This window comes from Hordeum vulgare, chromosome 4H (assembly GCF_904849725.1).
Source record: "Hordeum vulgare subsp. vulgare chromosome 4H, MorexV3_pseudomolecules_assembly, whole genome shotgun sequence".
Lineage (NCBI taxonomy): Eukaryota > Viridiplantae > Streptophyta > Magnoliopsida > Poales > Poaceae > Hordeum > Hordeum vulgare.
In genome coordinates this window covers 220,637,906-220,655,522 of record NC_058521.1, presented here as the reverse complement: position 1 = coordinate 220,655,522, position 17,617 = coordinate 220,637,906, and the positions used below count along the sequence as shown (strand labels likewise).

At 43.0% G+C, this 17,617-nt stretch overlaps 1 long non-coding RNA gene across 1 annotated transcript; it reads left to right on the top strand.

Moving 5' to 3' along the window:
• Positions 1-1,567: 1,567 nt before the first annotated feature.
• Positions 1,568-3,544, top strand: LOC123446333. Its single transcript, XR_006631314.1, has 2 exons — positions 1,568-2,084; positions 3,140-3,544. It is a non-coding gene; the product is annotated as an uncharacterized LOC123446333 (long non-coding RNA).
• Positions 3,545-17,617: the final 14,073 nt, after the last annotated feature.

The following is a 17,617-nucleotide window of genomic DNA, read 5'->3' as shown; positions in this document are numbered from 1 at the left end:
TGAAGGGTAATGGACGTAAGAGTCCATGGAGGGCTTTAAACACAAAGGGTCCATCACTACTAGGAAAAAGGCTATAGATAATATAGACACTAATGGCGCACCAGACAAGTGGTGCGCCACTCCTATATAGCAGTGGCGCACCATGTGCACGTGCGCCATTAGTGTGATGGACACTAATGGCGCGCCACACACACGGTGCGCCACTACTAACAAACTTTTTTTCCCAAAAATACTAATGGCGCATCGAGGCAGAGTGCGCCATTACTAGTTTAACTAGTAATGGCGCACCACTCACCCAGTGCGCCACTACTATATTCTTTTTTTGCAAAACTACTAATAGCGCACCACCAGCTGGTGCGTCATTAGTAACCCAGTAACCAGGGTTACTAATGGCGCATTTGTAGGTGGTGCGTCATTAGTAACATGGCGAGTGACCAGTCACAAATGCACATGTATCATGGTGATCCGTGGGGTGGGGATCCATCCATCCATCCATGGGTAATAATGGAACCCAAACGAAACGAAGATGGATGCAAAATACAAATCCACACCCCTCCACCTCGGCACCCTCACCACCCCGCCGTATCTTAGTTGTCCGGCCTGCTGCTGCTGCTCCCCTCATTCCATACACCGCGCAGTAGTGGAGGGGAGGTGCGACTCCGCCGCTGTCGACGCACGGGAAGGAATCCGTCGGAAATCCGCAGGTAATCGCTGTCTCTCGGCACGCGGCTACCGGTGAGCGCCATGCGCGAGCTCGCGTAGGGGAACGACTCGTCGGCGGCCTCTAATTTCTCACACGGTCGCTGCATACAGTCGTTGCATACTTCATACTGCTCTGTACGCAGCCGGATCGGGAGGAGACAAGTACGGGGACGGGGGCGAGGAGCGGTAGATCTCTAGTCCGCGCCGGAATTTTCCGCATCAGGTTAGCGCCCTAGCTCGTCCTCTTATGTTCCCCATCGACTCGGACTCTCGTGTTTCTCCCCCTCTCTCTCGCTTAGGGTAGTGCGATACATCCCGCACACGAATCGTGATTCCTGTTCATTCTTCAGTTATTACTTATTTCTCATTCGACAGAAGGGAGATGGGCGGATGCGGATTGCTGACTCGAGTACATGTTTTTTCGGTGATTTTTTTCAGGATGGACATGTATGGATTTACAAGCTACCCTCTCGTGGGCGTCAGGTGTTTGCTAACTCGCTTCAGGGTTAGTGGACGTGTTCCCCTCATGCTTCTATATGTCCTTGCTTGTGTGGTGACCGTGCACTTTTAGTTGCAACCTAGATGTATGCTAGTCATAAATTGGATTTCATATGATGTGTCTTATCTCATGGTTTTCTTGCGACAGATGATATGTTTGGTGGCAACCTAGTTTCAGCTGCAATCTAGGTGTATGCTAGTAATAGTTTAGATTACATAGGATGTGTGTTATCTCCTGGTTTTGTTGCGACAGGATGATATGTTGGTGGCCACGTAGTTTCAGTTGCAACCTAGATGGAGTCATAGTTTAAATTACATAGGATGTGCTTTCTTTGCTTGGTATTTTTATGAGGGGATGTACCTTTTCTATGCTATGTCACAAGCAGGTTACATGCTCTTTGTGTTTTACACCCTCGTGTACCACACCCATCCCACTCCCGAGGAAAGCCGCCTCCTTCTCCGCCGGCTATGGCCTCCCCCATCCCCTCCTCGTCCCCTCATTAGGAGCCAAGAGAAAGGGATGGAGATCCACCACGACCGGACCGAGCAGGTGGTCAAGCGGCGCGCCCAGATAGCCGTCCTTGTGGAGCTGCGCCCAGATCGGCCATGGCGCGACCGAGCAGTTGAGGAGGGAGGGAGAGTAGGATTGTAGGAGTGCTCCAGCTGCTCCTATGCCCCAACCACGGAGTCGATTCCACCTCGGCCACAACAATAGCACCGGCAGCCATATGCTTCTTATCTCCCTCCCCTCGCCCCTGTTTGTTTAGGTCTGGCAGCTCCCTTCCCTCACTGCCTGATGTGCGAGGAAGACTGAATCTTTCCTCCTTGAAGGTCGGTTTCCCGCTACTCCAACCCTAGTGCTTGCCTATCGGACGCCATGGAAGGTATCCATCTCCCTCTCCCTCTCCACATGTTCTGCTCCCTGTTGTGGCTGCGGTTAATTTGTACCAGGTTTGTTTGGTCTCATTCAAGAATAAACTAGCGGGATGGTGCTGGTGCTATACAGTTTTATTCTTGTAATTACAAACTTGAACTGATGATCTTCTTGGTTACAAATCCTGGAGCTATTCTTGATGTACCTAGCTAGAGGCATTGTTAGAAAAATATTGCTACTATCTCCTTATTTGGCTGTACTAGTTCATCATTGCAATTAATTGTGTTACCAAAACTGAACTGAGAATGTTTCATAATTTTTTAGCAGTGAGGAAAAACAGTTGCAAACTCCGTATGACCATGACCGCCTAGTTCATCATTGCAATTAATTGTGTTTCCTCCGCTTTGGTATACCCGCGGGCTATTATCCCGTCACTTTGTATCCATGGCACGTAATAAGTGTCTTGCTGCTGGTGCTTTTTCAAGCGAACGTGTTCTTTTCACGCGATGCGTATGTGTACGTCTTTGTTGTTATTCAGTTATGTAGATGGTGGTTCAGCGATGAGGAGGTGGCAAAGAGGGGACCTCCTATTTAAGCGTCAAATAGGAGGGGTATCGCACATGGTTAAGTTATGGTCATTCATTGCCGTTTGTGTATCAAGGCGATGCACTTTTTTGTCAAATTTCCACCATGAGTACTCGACCACACTTGAATTTTTTCTGTGATGGAGGCGGCATACTCGGTATCTCCCCTAGTTCAAAGAGGAAAAGCTAATGTTTATGCATACTTAGTTCTGTGACCATAGAAGTTTCACACTTCATGCTGATTAATGGAACACTCGGAATTGAGTTAATGCTCACCTCAGTATTTAAACTTGACACCTGAACCACTAGTAATGGAGAAAGTGCTTAGGTAGTTAGTTATAAATGCTTTTCCATATGTTTGGGCGTCTTAAGTTATTTTATCAACACAACTTCAGTTCTTTTTGTATACACCTTACTTGCCTACTGTAAGCTCTCAATTATTTGTTTGTTGTGTTGTTGGCTTAAAACTGATGTAACTCAGTTTCTTGTATGTACCCATGAAGGTTGTCATGGGCTCCACATGCGTCCTATTGTTGGCCCTTGATGCGGCGCCTCGGCCTCCCATAGAGGACCGAAAGCTTGCGGTAGAAGGAGCAAAAGCATCTCCGAGCCCTTTGGCCCTTCCTGACGAGTTGCATCTCATAGTTCACCAGTGGAATCCATGCTTTGTTTTTGTCGCTCTCAGGTTGCATATCATGCCAATCATGCCAAATTGTCTCTGGCCTGCTCACTCGTTGTTTGTTGTCTCATTTGTCTCTCGCTATGGAAGAAATATAAGAGTGTTTATATAGTACCTTTTTCTAGCATTATTGATGAATTATATTCGGTGACTAATATGATGAATTGTATTCGGAGACTAATATGATGAATTGTATTCGGAGACTAATCTCCTATCGTATTCAATAAATTTGTTGTTTATATGTTGTGCTCTCTATATTATGTGCAGTAATATGTTTTGTAACCTGTGCAAATATCAGAAAAGAAAAAATAATAATATCTAATATTCATACTAGTGGCGCACCACTCAGCATTTTAGTGGCGCACTGCCAAAAGCACACTAGTGGCGCATCGTCAACTAGTGCGCCATTAGTAAGCCAGAGCACATGGGTAAATATGGCCCCTGGGAGGCATACTAATGGCGCACCATGGGCTATACTAATGGCGCACTGCCTGGTGCGTCATTAGTATACCAGATACTAATGGCGCATCTGTGGTGCGCCATTAGTAAAAAATTCTAATGGCGTGATGCTAGTGGCGCACCTGTAGTGCGCCACTAGCAGGACTTTTCCTAGTAGTGCATGGAGAAGCAATCTTGTCTATTCCATCATGGCTTCTTCACGAAGGACTAGCCTAACTCGGGTAAGATATTCACGGGGTAGGCAATCTCATTTCCCTTACAAACTTCTTTGTTCAACTCCACACGAAGTTAGAGGCTCCCAAGCGACAACATAACTAGTCTAGGAGACACAACTTTCCAAAAGGTAATAGATGTGGTAGTATGATGAACTCCTTGCTCTTGTGCTATAAAATATAGTCTCCTCAAAACTCAATCACTTCTCATAGATATGGCTTGGGTAGAATAGATTGATTGGGTGGAAAGCAACTTGTGGAGGCTAGAAATCAAGATTCAGATGGTAGGAATGGAATATCTTGATCTCAACACATGAGTAGGTGTCTATCTCCCAGAAAATGGATGGGGCATGTGTTGATTCATTCTGAGTGTTTTCTCTATGAATGACATGCTGGTGGAGGGGTACGTATAGGCATCTCCAAAAATCCAACCGTTACAACATTATTTCCCAACACGGTGGAACCAAAGTAAAAAATCGGTTACACCAACTAGTGCAAAATGTGGAAACATTTCGCATTTCGGTGAGACACATATATATATCTCGGTGGGTCCGATTTTAGCTGGCCTAGGCAGTTACCCAAACGCGGTGGCACCAATTTGCAAAACTTGGATATTCCGAATTTAGTAAATGGCTAACCAGGGAGTTGGTCACTGTTTCTTGGTCGTGTAAAAATTAGACTTGGTGGTACCGAGATTGCTGGGTTGGTTGTGGATTATGTCTAGGGTAAAACTCAGTAGGTCTGATTTGGAAATATTGGTGGCACCAAATTTGCTTGTTTGAGCTTTGTACAGTATATTTATGAGAGAATTTCATGAGGGTTTTTGGTGGCTAATCTCTAAGCTCTTGAGCAACCAGATCATCAGAGATACTGCATCCCCTTTTAATAGTATTGGCTTTCCTCTGGACTCAATTGTGATTTATCACATAAAAGAAAATTTAGAGTCTTGAAGCTTGTTGGCAATAGATGTTCCTTGCAACTAGGGGATCTCCTCACAATCCTTATCCAACCCATTCATTGAATTTTTTTCTGGAATATACTTGGTAGAATCATTAGTGCAATGAAATATATGTTTTTATTGGTTACCAAAACCACCTAGGTAGAAGTTGTGCTTTCAATCTCCCCCTTTTTGATAATTGATGACAACATATAGATCAAAGATTTAACATAAAATGTATTCTATGAATAACATCGTCGCTTTGAGAAGTATGTGATAAACAAAAGCTCCCCATAAATTTGTGCATTATTTTAAATTTGTGTTTGAATACAAATGCAGAATCGATTAGGATCATGGGTCACTCTTCCATGGTACATCTTGCTGGTGCGCTTAAATGATATGAATGGGTTAAAATGCACATAAGACCAATAATGAGTGAATGATAATCCCATAGATATCTCGAAGATAGGAAATATTAGTATCAAACATAAAGCATATGATCAATCACATCAAGGATTAAGACATCCATACGGTAAAGCAAATGTTTTCTAAAACGAGAAGAGTAGCAAAAAGCAACGCACTCTATCTTGAAGCCCTATGATATATAACACTTCTCCTCCTTTGGAAACAAGTTACCAAAAAGCTCGAAGGTATAGAGCTAAGCATCATTCTGGGTATGTTCTCCTACTATAGATGTGGAAAGGGTCGAAAGAACACTATCGGCGAAAACTTCAATTGATGTCCTCTTAGGTGGTGGGGTAGACACTGGAGGTGTAGGAGCTGATGCTGGGGACGATGAGGATGGTCTCCTTTCTGCAATTGTAATGATAGAATATCTTACTTGTGTCCTGAACTAAGTGTGATTCTGGAGAGGAGGGCTATCATCATCATCATCACTGGAGCTTGGTAGGGGCACTGCATCCATTTCCTACTTCACTCAGTTACCTTGATATCCAGGTCATGAAATTTTGTTTCCACTATCCTCTCAAGGCTCTTCTAATTCAGTAGGATGCCATTTATGTTCTTCTCCATCCCTTGGACAGTGCACAGGAGATAGGACATTTGATCTCCTTTGGTCTCGAGCGCAAGAGAACTAGTTCTAGCTGCCTCTGCGTGGGTCTCAGCCTCAATCTCATCCTATGTTGTAGCTGAAGTGGGGTGACTTGGTTCCATCAACACAATATTATCCTCGAATTCTGGCTTGAGTAGGAGGTGTTGCCGATCTAGTAGATAAATGCTCTTTCCGACCTTGGAGCTGATCAACATCTAAATATATGGAGCATATCCACATGACCTCTTTTGGTCAACGGGAGTCTTCTTGATTGTCGCTACAATCAGATCCATCACCCTGATCCTAGTGTCGGTGTCTACATGATGCAACATGTTGATGGAATACCCCCCGATCATCTTGTCATCATCTAATTTAGGCATCAAGGTGTACCTCATAATGGTGTTGGTGGTGGGTAGTCCTGCTTGCAAGAAGTAGACAGATCCAAGCTTGTGGGACTTCAGATATTCCTTGGAAACTGGGTTATACATGTTGGCCATGGAGTTGCGATTCATCTTGGCCTCAGTATAAACATCCAGATCTCCATCCTGCACCTCAGGGCTCCTAGGATGGTAGCCCACTCATCAACAGAAGATTGGTACCTGGTGCCTTTGGTCATCCATACAATTTTCCCATCTGGATAGAAATAAGATGTCGAGTAACATTGGATGATCATCTCATCATTCCAAGTTGTCATCACTCTGCCAACAAGGTTCTCAATTTCAATGGACCTGAAGTTCTCTTGTACATGAGGGAAGGAGTCTTCTCTCTCCTTGATGTAATTCTAGTCAACATACCTCATGTCACTAACAGCTAAACTCTTGTCTAACAAGACAATCTCATGGAAATCTTGCTGCTCCTTAGTATGGAAGTGAGCACCAACAGCAGTCCTTCTTCTGATAGCATAGGGATCAACATCTCTCCACTTTCTGAGCTCTTCATACTTTCTCACCTTCATGTTCTCAGCTATAGGATGATCATCATTGTGCTCTGCCAAATGAGGTCTCAGCTTCCATAAAACAGCAATCTCTTCATCTTCTACAACGGCTTCCGTGGAGGTTGTTCCCTTGTTCTTCTCAGCTAATAGGATATCTCTTGTGGTCTTCTTGGGCTTGGTGGCATCTGGCTTCTTGACCTTGGGAGAGAAGGTTTAGCCCTTGATGCAGGCTTCCATGGCATATCATCTTTCATAAGTTTCGTTTGATTGGAAGGAGGTGGGTTTGCAGCAGGGACCTCCTCTTCCTCTTCCTCCTCATCAAGAGACTCTGGAGTGGAGGGGTGCACAACAACTTTTACAAATCCTTTTATTTTTCTCTTCTTTCCAGACTTCTTACCAAAAGGATGCTTGGAATAAGTGGGGTTCTCAATACTCTAGGCTATCTTTGGAGCTCTCATTGCATCTGAACTAGCATACTCCTTTCTGACAATCTTCCATGTGGAAGAAGCATCATCTGGGATGAAATCTTCATCCTCTTCATCAGAGTTGAAATTCCTCCTGGCCCTCGTGGCTACCTTGGGCAATCCATGTGAACTGGGGGTGCTTGGGTCAGAAAAACTTACTTCTGGACTAGTGCGAGTATAAAGATCAACACTTCGTTGTCTAAAGCATTCTGACTATTATCTGATCCTCTCATTGCTTAAAACAGACCCTTTAAATAGATATAAAAGAGTGGAAAATATAAGCATCACAAAACACAGCTATTTTTGCAAAATTTTAACTTAAAATATTAGTTTTAGATTTCTTCTATATGGGTTTTGGTTCCCCCGGGTTTCAGTTTTTGGAGGCTTAGAGACTGACATTCTCCTTAACACAGACTTGCTCACCATTTTTGGTTTCAACAAAAATAGTGATTCGGTCTCGCGGAGAGTGTTCTAAGAACCCGTAAACCCGAATCGCTGACACTGATTTGTTTGCACTCAGCGATACAGAGACTCATATAGCAGAACCTTAAACCTAAAATTTATCATTGTCCTATTCTAATCGATTTTTCTTGTGGATAGATGTATTGTAATCGGTGGCAAGAAATATGAACATGACCTAAAGTGCAAGAATCAGAGTTGGGAGCACAAAAGGGGTTGAGGTCTTACCTAATGCGGTGAAGAATCTCTACGACGGCGATAGTGGGGTGGATTGCCGTCGACGGCGGCACACTCCAACGACGAGGGCAAGAGGTTGAAGTAATTTTCAAGTTCCGGTCCATGAATATATCTACCCTTCTGTTGTGGTGGTAGATATTTCAAAATTTCGGTGCCACCGAGTTGTTTAACTACGAGAGGAAAGAAAAACTTGGTGAGGCCAATATTTTGATTTTGGTGGCACCAAGGTGCAAAAACTGGATCAACACTAGTGCTTCGATGAAACTGATTTTTTGGAGTTGGTTACACCGAGTGGCACATGGGAGGTTTTGGAAGTCAGCCCTTGTCAAAACATAATTGTGAATGCTCCTCACATAGAGGGTCTGAAAAGTTATGTCTCAAAGTTTGTGATGATGCATGAATTGAATATGAGACATGAAATCATAGATAGCTAGAGGGGGGTACTTAGGCTCTCTTGTACATCCAATTGGCCAAAGAAAATGAAAGCCAAATAACAACAATTGGATGTCCTCGAATGGGTAAAAATATGCATACCAATATGCTCAAACAATAAGATGTCAAATAAAACATGGCAAACACGCACAACTAGTCTAGTATCAACCAAGCACTTTGACGATGAAGAAGTCATCTTTATATGAGTATATTGACTTAAAAGCCAATAAGAATACTTGATAATACGTTATACTCATCGTTTAAGCACATGTGGGGTTACTACTTTTACATAATGCTTTTAATGTTTTCACATCTGGTGAGATGCTTTGACTCAAGTCTTAGATTAAAGCTCCCCCTTGATGTCACATCCCTCCTAAGGGGGACAAACTAACCTTGTGTTTTGTTGTATATGATGTCATGTAGGTGTTGTAGTGGTGGATTCTCATAGGTGCTAAAGATCATCTTCAGTTGGGAGCTATCTTTGTTGTTTCTGACTTGTCGCACCTACATGAGTTAGTACCACACAAGGAAAAAAATACAAGGATGTCTATGGACATGGAGTGAAGAACATGTAAGATGATGTCCATTGATACTTTTGAAGGAATATGTGACTCCTTGACTAATAAATAAGGTTGGAGTTGAATGCAAATAGTTCCTGCCAAAATGAATGAGAGTGAATTTTGTTAGCGGGGTCACCCCTAAGGAACTTCTCTAGTTATTCTTCTTAGGGACCTTCATCAACTTGTTGGGGATCCTCGGAGTTGAGTTGGCACTTAATGAAGTAGAGCTAGTGGTGACCTTGGGAACCCACTTGACCTTGGCTTGGGATTCTTATTCAAATGAGTCGATTTCCTCTTGAATCTTGTCCTTGCACTTGAGCTTGTGGTCTTGTGGTGGAAGGTCATCTTGAGCATTTTTTCCCCTTGGAGAGAGTAGGACCATAGTTCTTCTTTTGGGGAACAAACTCCATCATGGGGTATTGACCTTCTTCCCTTTCAACTCCATTAGCATTGAAGTAGCCAATGCTTATTTCCTCTTATCCCTCCTTGCTTGCGTATAATCTCCTCAAATTGCTTACTTCTCGCAACACTATTGTAGACACCTTTCTCTATAATTCCTTTCAATACATTGTTTTCTTGCTCAAGTGTAACTTGTCTAAGAGAATCATTAGTGCAATCAATTGAGCTAATAGAAACAACATCATTGGATTTAGCATTAGTGTTATTGTTACTAGATAAAGAACCTTTCTCGCCTTTGTTACTAGTTTTCTTAGATTTAACTTGCGGAACAAAAACAGACAAGAGTAATCGCTTAGTTAGATAAGAAGAACTCTTCTTTAGAAGATCGTCATTGATAGGTTTAAGAAAATCATGTGCTTGCTCTAAACTTAGCTTCTTGAAGCGTAAATTCCCATGGGTTTTTACAAGCTCTCTATGATCTTCTAGAATAGATTCATGAGCTAACTTAAGAGTGTTTATTTTTTTAGTTATATTCTCAATCTCCTTCTTATCATCGTTACACGACTTATCTTGACTAATATGATTATTATCAAGTTCATTTTGACTAACGTCACTAGTTTATCAAAGAGAAAGTCATCATCTCGTAGTAAGTCATCCTCATCACTATTAAAGTCAAGTATTTGGCGTGTGATACCTTGGGGCCTTTAGAATTAAAGCAATCTGCCCTTCCTTTATTTGGTGAATCAAACATGTCATAGGAATTGGAGGATATGACTGCTAGTCCGGCAACACCTTCATCTTGACTATAGTCGGAGTTGGATTCGTTGCTTTTCTCGGATTGATTGTCGGATTTGGAGCCGAAAACCCATTCACCGACAAGAGCTTGATTTCTTCTTCTTGAGTAGCTGTTGGTGTACTTGTCCTTCTTCTTCGAGTCCTTGCTTCTCTGGGAGTATCTTCATTCATAACGATCTTCTCTACTCCTTCTCTCTCTCTACGAGGTGACTCATCTCTTGAGCTTCTTCTCCTAGGTGACTTTTATCTTATCTTGGAGGGGGCTGAGTACTCATCGAAAAAATGTTTGGGCCTTCCACAATTGTATCAATTTCTGTTACGACCAGATGAACTCTTCTCTTCATATCTTGAGTTGGAGCTTCTCCCTTTGCCTCTATTCTTGTTAAACTTGTTGAATATCTTGAACATGAGGCTTATCTCTTAATTGGTAACAAGGTTGTCACTTGAGGTAACAGAAGTGTCGCTTGAAGCTTTGTATGCACCGCTTGACTTGTTTTGAATCTCTTCTTTGTCCTTGAGTGACCTTTCATGAGCAACGATCCTTCCAATTACTTCTCTAGGCTTGAGATCTTTGTAGTTTGGCATCATGTGGATCGATGTGCACACAGTGTCGTACTTTCCATCCAAGGCTCTAAGGATCTTTCTTGATGATGAATTTGGTGGTCATCTCTTCACTTGCTAAGCGAGAAATCTCATTTGTGATGAGAGCAATCCTAGTGTACATTTCAGCAACTCCTTCACCATCCTTCATCTTGAACTAGTTATGTTAACTTTGGAACACATCCAACTTAGATTCCCTAAAAGTTTCAGCACCTTCATGCGTATCAACCAAAGTATCCCAAATATCCTTAGCGTTCTCAAGACGTCCAATCTTCTTGAACTCTTCGGGGCATAGGCAGTTGGATAGAATGTTGTATGCTTGAACATTGTATTGCAACATCTTCAGTTCTTCTGCAATCGCTTCATGATCCGGTTCCTTTCAATCACCAAAGAATTCACCTCACAATCTAGAGAACAAAAGACCAAACGGCGGGGTTATGACCAAGAATACACATTTTCATTTTATGCTTCCAACTAGTTGGATTTTATACCATCAAAATATAGACCCTTATGGTGATAATTTCCGTCACTACACGGCATACTCTCTTGATTGTGAAACCAATGCAATGGAGACCAAAGCTCTGATACCACTTGTAGGATCCAAAGTATGTCTAGGGGGTGATTAGATTACTTGAACAAATAAAAACTTAGCCTTTTCCAAATTTTAGTTGTGGGAAAATCTAAAGTATTGTAGGTGAAAGTAAGGACATGGACATGTAAGTAGAGTGTATGGATAGGAAGATTAAACACAAAGTTCACACGAAGATTTTTGGCGGGTTCAATAGGTGGTGCTATCATACTCAAAGTTGATAAAGAATTCAACCCACACAGGGAACATCCGCGAGATTCCATGGTGGGATCCACCCATGATGGGTCCACGGAAAAGCAACCTTACTACTCCATCATTGCTTACGTCCACAAAGGACTAGCCTCACTTGGGGTAGACTTCACAAAGTAGGCAATCTACTTGCCCTTACAAACTTCTTGGTTCAACTCCACACGAAATCGGACGCTCCCAAACGACACCTAACCAGTCTAGGAGACACCACTCTCCAAAACGTAATAGATGTGGTAATATAATGAACTCCTTGCTCTTGTGCTTTAAAAGGTAGTCTCCTCAACACTCAATCACTCCCTCACAGATTTGGCTTGGGTAGAAGAGATCGATTTGGTGGAAAACAATTTGGGGAGGTTAGAAATCAATATTCATATTGTAGGAATGGAATATCTTGCTCTCAACACTTGACTAGGTGCCTCTCTCTCACAAAATGGATGGGGTCGGTGTTGGTTCATTCCGGATGATTCATCTATGAATGAAAGGCTGGTGGAGAGGTATATATACGCATCGCAACAAATCAAATAGTTACAACATTATTACCCAGCCCGGTGGAACTAAAGTAAAAACATGGTTGCACGGACTAGTGAAAAATGTGGCAACATTTAGCGTTTCGGTGAGACCGGTATATAAATTAGGCTGACCTAGGCAGTTATCCAAACTGGGTTCCACCGATTTGCAAAACTTGAAGATTCCGGTTTTAGCAATTGGCTAACGAGGGAGTTAATCACAGTTTCTCGGTCAGGCCGAAATCAAACTTGGTGGTACCGAGATTGTTGCCTTGGTTGTTGATTCTGTCTAAGGTAAAACTCGGTAGGGCCGATTTGGAAATATTGCTGGTACCAAATTTGATTGATTAGGCTTTGGACAGAATATTTGTGGCGAAATTTCATGAGGGTGTTTGATGGCTAATCTCTAAGTACTTGAGCGACCAGATCATCATACATACCTCATCGCCTTTTAATAGTATTTGCTTTCCTATGGACTCAATTGTCATTTCTCACATAAAATAAAAATGTAGTCGTTAAGCTTGTTGCCAATAGATGTTCCTTGCATCTAGGGGATCTCCTCACAATCCTTAGCCAATCCATTCATTGAACATATCCTGAAATATAGTTGGTAGAATCATTAGTACAATGAAATATATGTTGTCATTGATAAGAAAGACAACCTAGCAAGAAGTTGTGTGCGGGTAGATCCATGGTGTGGCGATGGCGACGCGCTCGAGGGCATGGGACATGGCGGTGGGGATTCGGCTATGAGGTGATGGTGTGCCGGCAGGGTCCTATCATTGGACGAGGGCGGGGTGATGGTTCTCGGCCCTGATGGCCTGGGCGGCTAGGGGGCGACCGAGAATGGACGAGCCGTGTGCATGGGGCCTCTGCATAAATCCTGCCCGGGGCATGCCTCGCATGACTGTTGGAGGCGGGAGGCGGCCGTGTAGTGGCTGGAGGCTAGGTGGCGACTACTGATTCGCTGAAGGGGGTGCAAGGATTTTGTGATGACAAGTGGTGGAGGGAGGCTGGTCACCGGGTAAACGATGGAGGAGGCTAGGGAGGTCGGATTTGGAAGGAGAGTGGTGTTTAAATAGGGAAGGGGTCTAGGTTTATGGGGGTTTGCGTGTTTTCGGACAGTATGATTGTTATTGGACGTTTCAAAACGGAGGGGTGGGCTAGGTGAGTATAGTGGGCCGTGTAGAGGGCATGTGCTGAGAGAACTTAAGGAATTGAGTGGACCGTGACAGTTTTTTATAAACCGAAAGGCCTGCAATTTAACCCAACTATAGTGCCGCCATATATTTATCTAGAGGGGGCATGAAACGACCATTGAATAGGACAAAATTTGGTAGGCGGTCTACCTACACTATATTAAGACTGCACGCCAAGTTTCAACCCATTGCGATAATGTTATTATCCCGCTTTATAAACAATATTTTAATGATATCGCGGGCGCATGCATGATTGTTTGGTCTCAAAATGGTCGACGACGAGAACGGGAAGAACTGCATCTACGAACGGAAGCAATTTTTCTAAAATGATGGCAATAGAGTGCCAATGCAATGTGAATGATGCGATGAAGAATACGACAAATAAATAACTCACACAGTGAAACTCGAAATAACTTGGAAGGCATATTTCCCGAAATAGTCTCAAACTGTTACACCTGGCTTGGTTCTTTAGAAAATCTGTTTTGTCTTCCCTTATTGTGTCGCACGTCGAGGGCTTGCAGCACCAAGGTGATGGGTTGCAGTGTAATCTTGAATCCACTTCATGTGAATTCTAATTACTTTTGTTGTTCACAGAAGTGACCTCCCATATGCTAACATGGTTGGGCATTGGTAGCTTGTTCTTGTCCGCTATCGAGACCACTGCAACCCTTAGGAAGGAGATGGAGGAAATGGAGCAGGCGAGCCGACGTGTTGAAGAGGTTGCGTAGGCTGCTCTAGTGGAGCTGGAAATGGATCTTACAATGAAACAGAAGCTCGAAGCCGCCCTCGAGCTGTTGAGTAATTAGGCACAATTTCCTTGATTAATTCCAGAATGTAAAGCATGACGATACTGGCTACTAACATGTGAAAATCTAACATACTAGATAGACAACATGAATATCAACAATACCGTATACCATAACATGTACGCATCTAACATGTTCGTCAGACCAACGGGAACACGACCCAAGTACCGAACGTTTGTAGATGAACCAGATGTGTTCGGTGCAGCTACATTGTTGATGATGACGGGATGAAGTAGACGACGCTTGAGGCGGCGGTACGCAGCACCACCCGACTTGCTAAGTAGATGACCCGTTGTGGAAGCAGTGGGCAGTTGCGCAGAGCGCTTCCCAAAAACCTAATTCGCCCTCTCCCGTACAGGATCGCATAGGCGACTGGTTCCGGAGACCTGCTCTCCCGTTTGCTGTTGGACGTTGGTGCTCAGGATGTGGTCAACTACGATGGCGGCGCAAGTTGTGAGACGAGGCAAAACCCTAGATGTTTTTTGGTGTGTCTTTGGCAGACCACGATAGGCAGTATATATAGGAGGACCATGGTTGGTTCCGTGTCGCTACCACATCTCAAACCGACTTGGTTTCCAAGTCGTATACTTACTAGACAAGAAATTCTTAACTTGTCTGCCAAGACATAAAAATAAAATGGCAAAAGGAAGTCACGCCCCATCAAGGCATCGGACCGGAATTTGGCGGACCATTCACACGCATGTCGTACGTACGCCCGACTCAGCTAGGCGAGGCGAGCGAGCGTGCGCGTGTAGTTCTCTCCTTTCTCTTCTCAACACACACTTAGAGTGGTGGGGAGAACTCACTATATAAAGAGGTCCAACACTTCCTCCAGTAGCGGTATGGGACTAAACTTTAGCACCACCACACCACCACTTGCCATTTTATTCATGGGCTCAATTTGAGATTTCAGAATTTTGTAGATGGGCCAAGCCCATTAATTATAACAACCCCCCACCAGATCTCAAATACCATTTAGAGATTTGCCTTGTCTCTCCACTTGTTTAATATACCAGTGTTTCAGCAGAGACTGTTAAGTTGAACTTCTGCCTAGAACTTTAAGCTACATCCATCCACAACTTGACAATGGACTATGCCTTGAATTGCTAGTTTTGTGTGAATAGGTTTCACTTAAAGTCTTAACCAATACCTGGCTACCAGTAGGCTACCCCGCGATTTGGAGCATATACGTCGTACTCCGTGGTCTCTTCGTGAGCTTACTAGACATTACCCAAACTCCTAGATTGCAACGTTTTACAATCGGAGCTCATATAGGTGTGTCCTTTCAAGATTGTTCTGTAGGACATCATCTTTGCTATAATAGCCAATAGAATCACATTAAGGCATGTTGCCAACCTTCCTAACAGTACTTAAGCCTTACAGCTCTGAGAGTTTTGCATTTTCACTTAGAGACGGTGACTTATTACTCTCCTCTGTTAACCAATAGCTTGTTCTTCCCACGTCCTAATTCACGGGATCTTCAATCACAAAGGTTGGGTTACTACTATGGCATAATGTCTATGAGTCTCATACCCATCTCCCTAGAAGCAATATCTATCACATTTTGTGATAGTCCCTTTGTAAAAGGATGTGTGTGGTTTTTGTCTGTTTGAATATACGTAACAGTTATTACTCCGGAGTTTCTCAACTTCCTGGCGGATTTTAAACGTCTCTTCACGTGTCTTGATGACTTTGCGTTATCCTTAGAATTATTTACTTTAGCAATAACCGTTTGGTTGTCACAATTCATAAGAATAGCCGTTACAACCACACGCAAGTCCATCAAGAGTACACGCAGCCATTCTGCCTCTACAGTGGCTGTGTCTAACGCAGTTAGTTCTGCTTCCATGGTTGACCTTGTCAATATGGTTTGCTTGCAAGACCTCCATGACACTTCACCACCTCCATGAGTAAATACATACAACTTGTAGCGTAGAGTACATCAACATTAGAGATCCAATTTGAATCACTATATCCTTCTAGCACAGCGGGGTGCCCTGAATAGTGAATTCCATAACTCATAGTACCTCACAGATAATGCAAGACCCTTGTTAGTGGATGCCAATGATCATTACCCGGGTTGGACATGAACCTACTCAGTTTGCTCATAGAAAAAGAGATGTCTGGTCTTGTAGCGCTAGCTAGGTACATGAGTGAACGGACAATTTGGGAGTATCTTAATTGCTCTCTTGTTTCTTTCTTGTTCTTTCTAAGTATCACGCTAGGATCATAAGGTGTTGGAGAAGGCTTGCTATCCATAAAGCCGAAACGGCTCAAGACCTTCTCAACATAGTGAGATTGCGTTAAACTAATCCCACTCTCATCCTTAATAAGTTTGATGTTTAGGATCACATCGGCTTCTCCCAGATCTTTCATGTCAAAACTCTTTGATAGGGAAGTCTTGACCTCATTGATCACAACAATGTTTGTACCAAAGATCCATATGTCATCCACATACAAACATAATATGACACTATTGCCTCCACCATGGCGATAGTAGACACACCTATCAGCCTCATTAATGACAAATCCCGCAGAAGTCAAAGTTCTTTCAAACTTCTCATGCCATTGCTTAGGAGCTTGTTTCAGACCATATAAAGATTTTAGCAACTTGCACACCTTTTTCTCTTCTCCTTTTACCACAAACCCATGAGGCTGATCCATATAAATTTCCTCTTCCAACTCTCCATTTAGGAAAGCTGTCTTTACATCCATTTGAGGAATGATCAGACCATAAGAGGCAGCCAGGGAAAGTAGCACCCGGATGGTGGTCATTCTAGCAAGAGGTGAATAGGTGTCAAAGTAATCTTCGTCTTCTTTCTGAGTGTAGCCCTTGGCCACAAGTCGCGCCTCGTACTTATCAATAGGACCATCAGGCCTTAACTTCTTTTTGAACACCCATTTACAGCCCATAGGTTTACAACCATAAGGTCATTCAGTTAACTCCCTGGTTCCATTACAAAGAATAGAGTCTATCTCATTATGAACAACTTCTTTCCAATCATCTACATCTGAAGATGCATATGCCTATTCAATAGACATGGGAGTATCGTCCACAAGGTATACGATGAAATCATCACCAAAGGATTTTGCAACTCTTTTCTCTTGCTCCTTACAGGAGCTTCATCATTATCCTTCTCATGGACTTCCTCGGGTGTTTGTTCAATATAATCATCAAATGTACTAGATTTACAATTTAACTCAGAAGAAAATCTAGCAATGCTATGCATATCTTTCATAGGAAACATATTCTCAAAAATGTTGCATCATGAGATTCCATTACAGTATCTACATGCATATCAGGAACCTCAGATTTAACTACTAAAAATCTATAAGCAATGCTCCGCTGAGCATAACCCAGAAAAACACAATCCACTGTCTTTGGTCGAAGT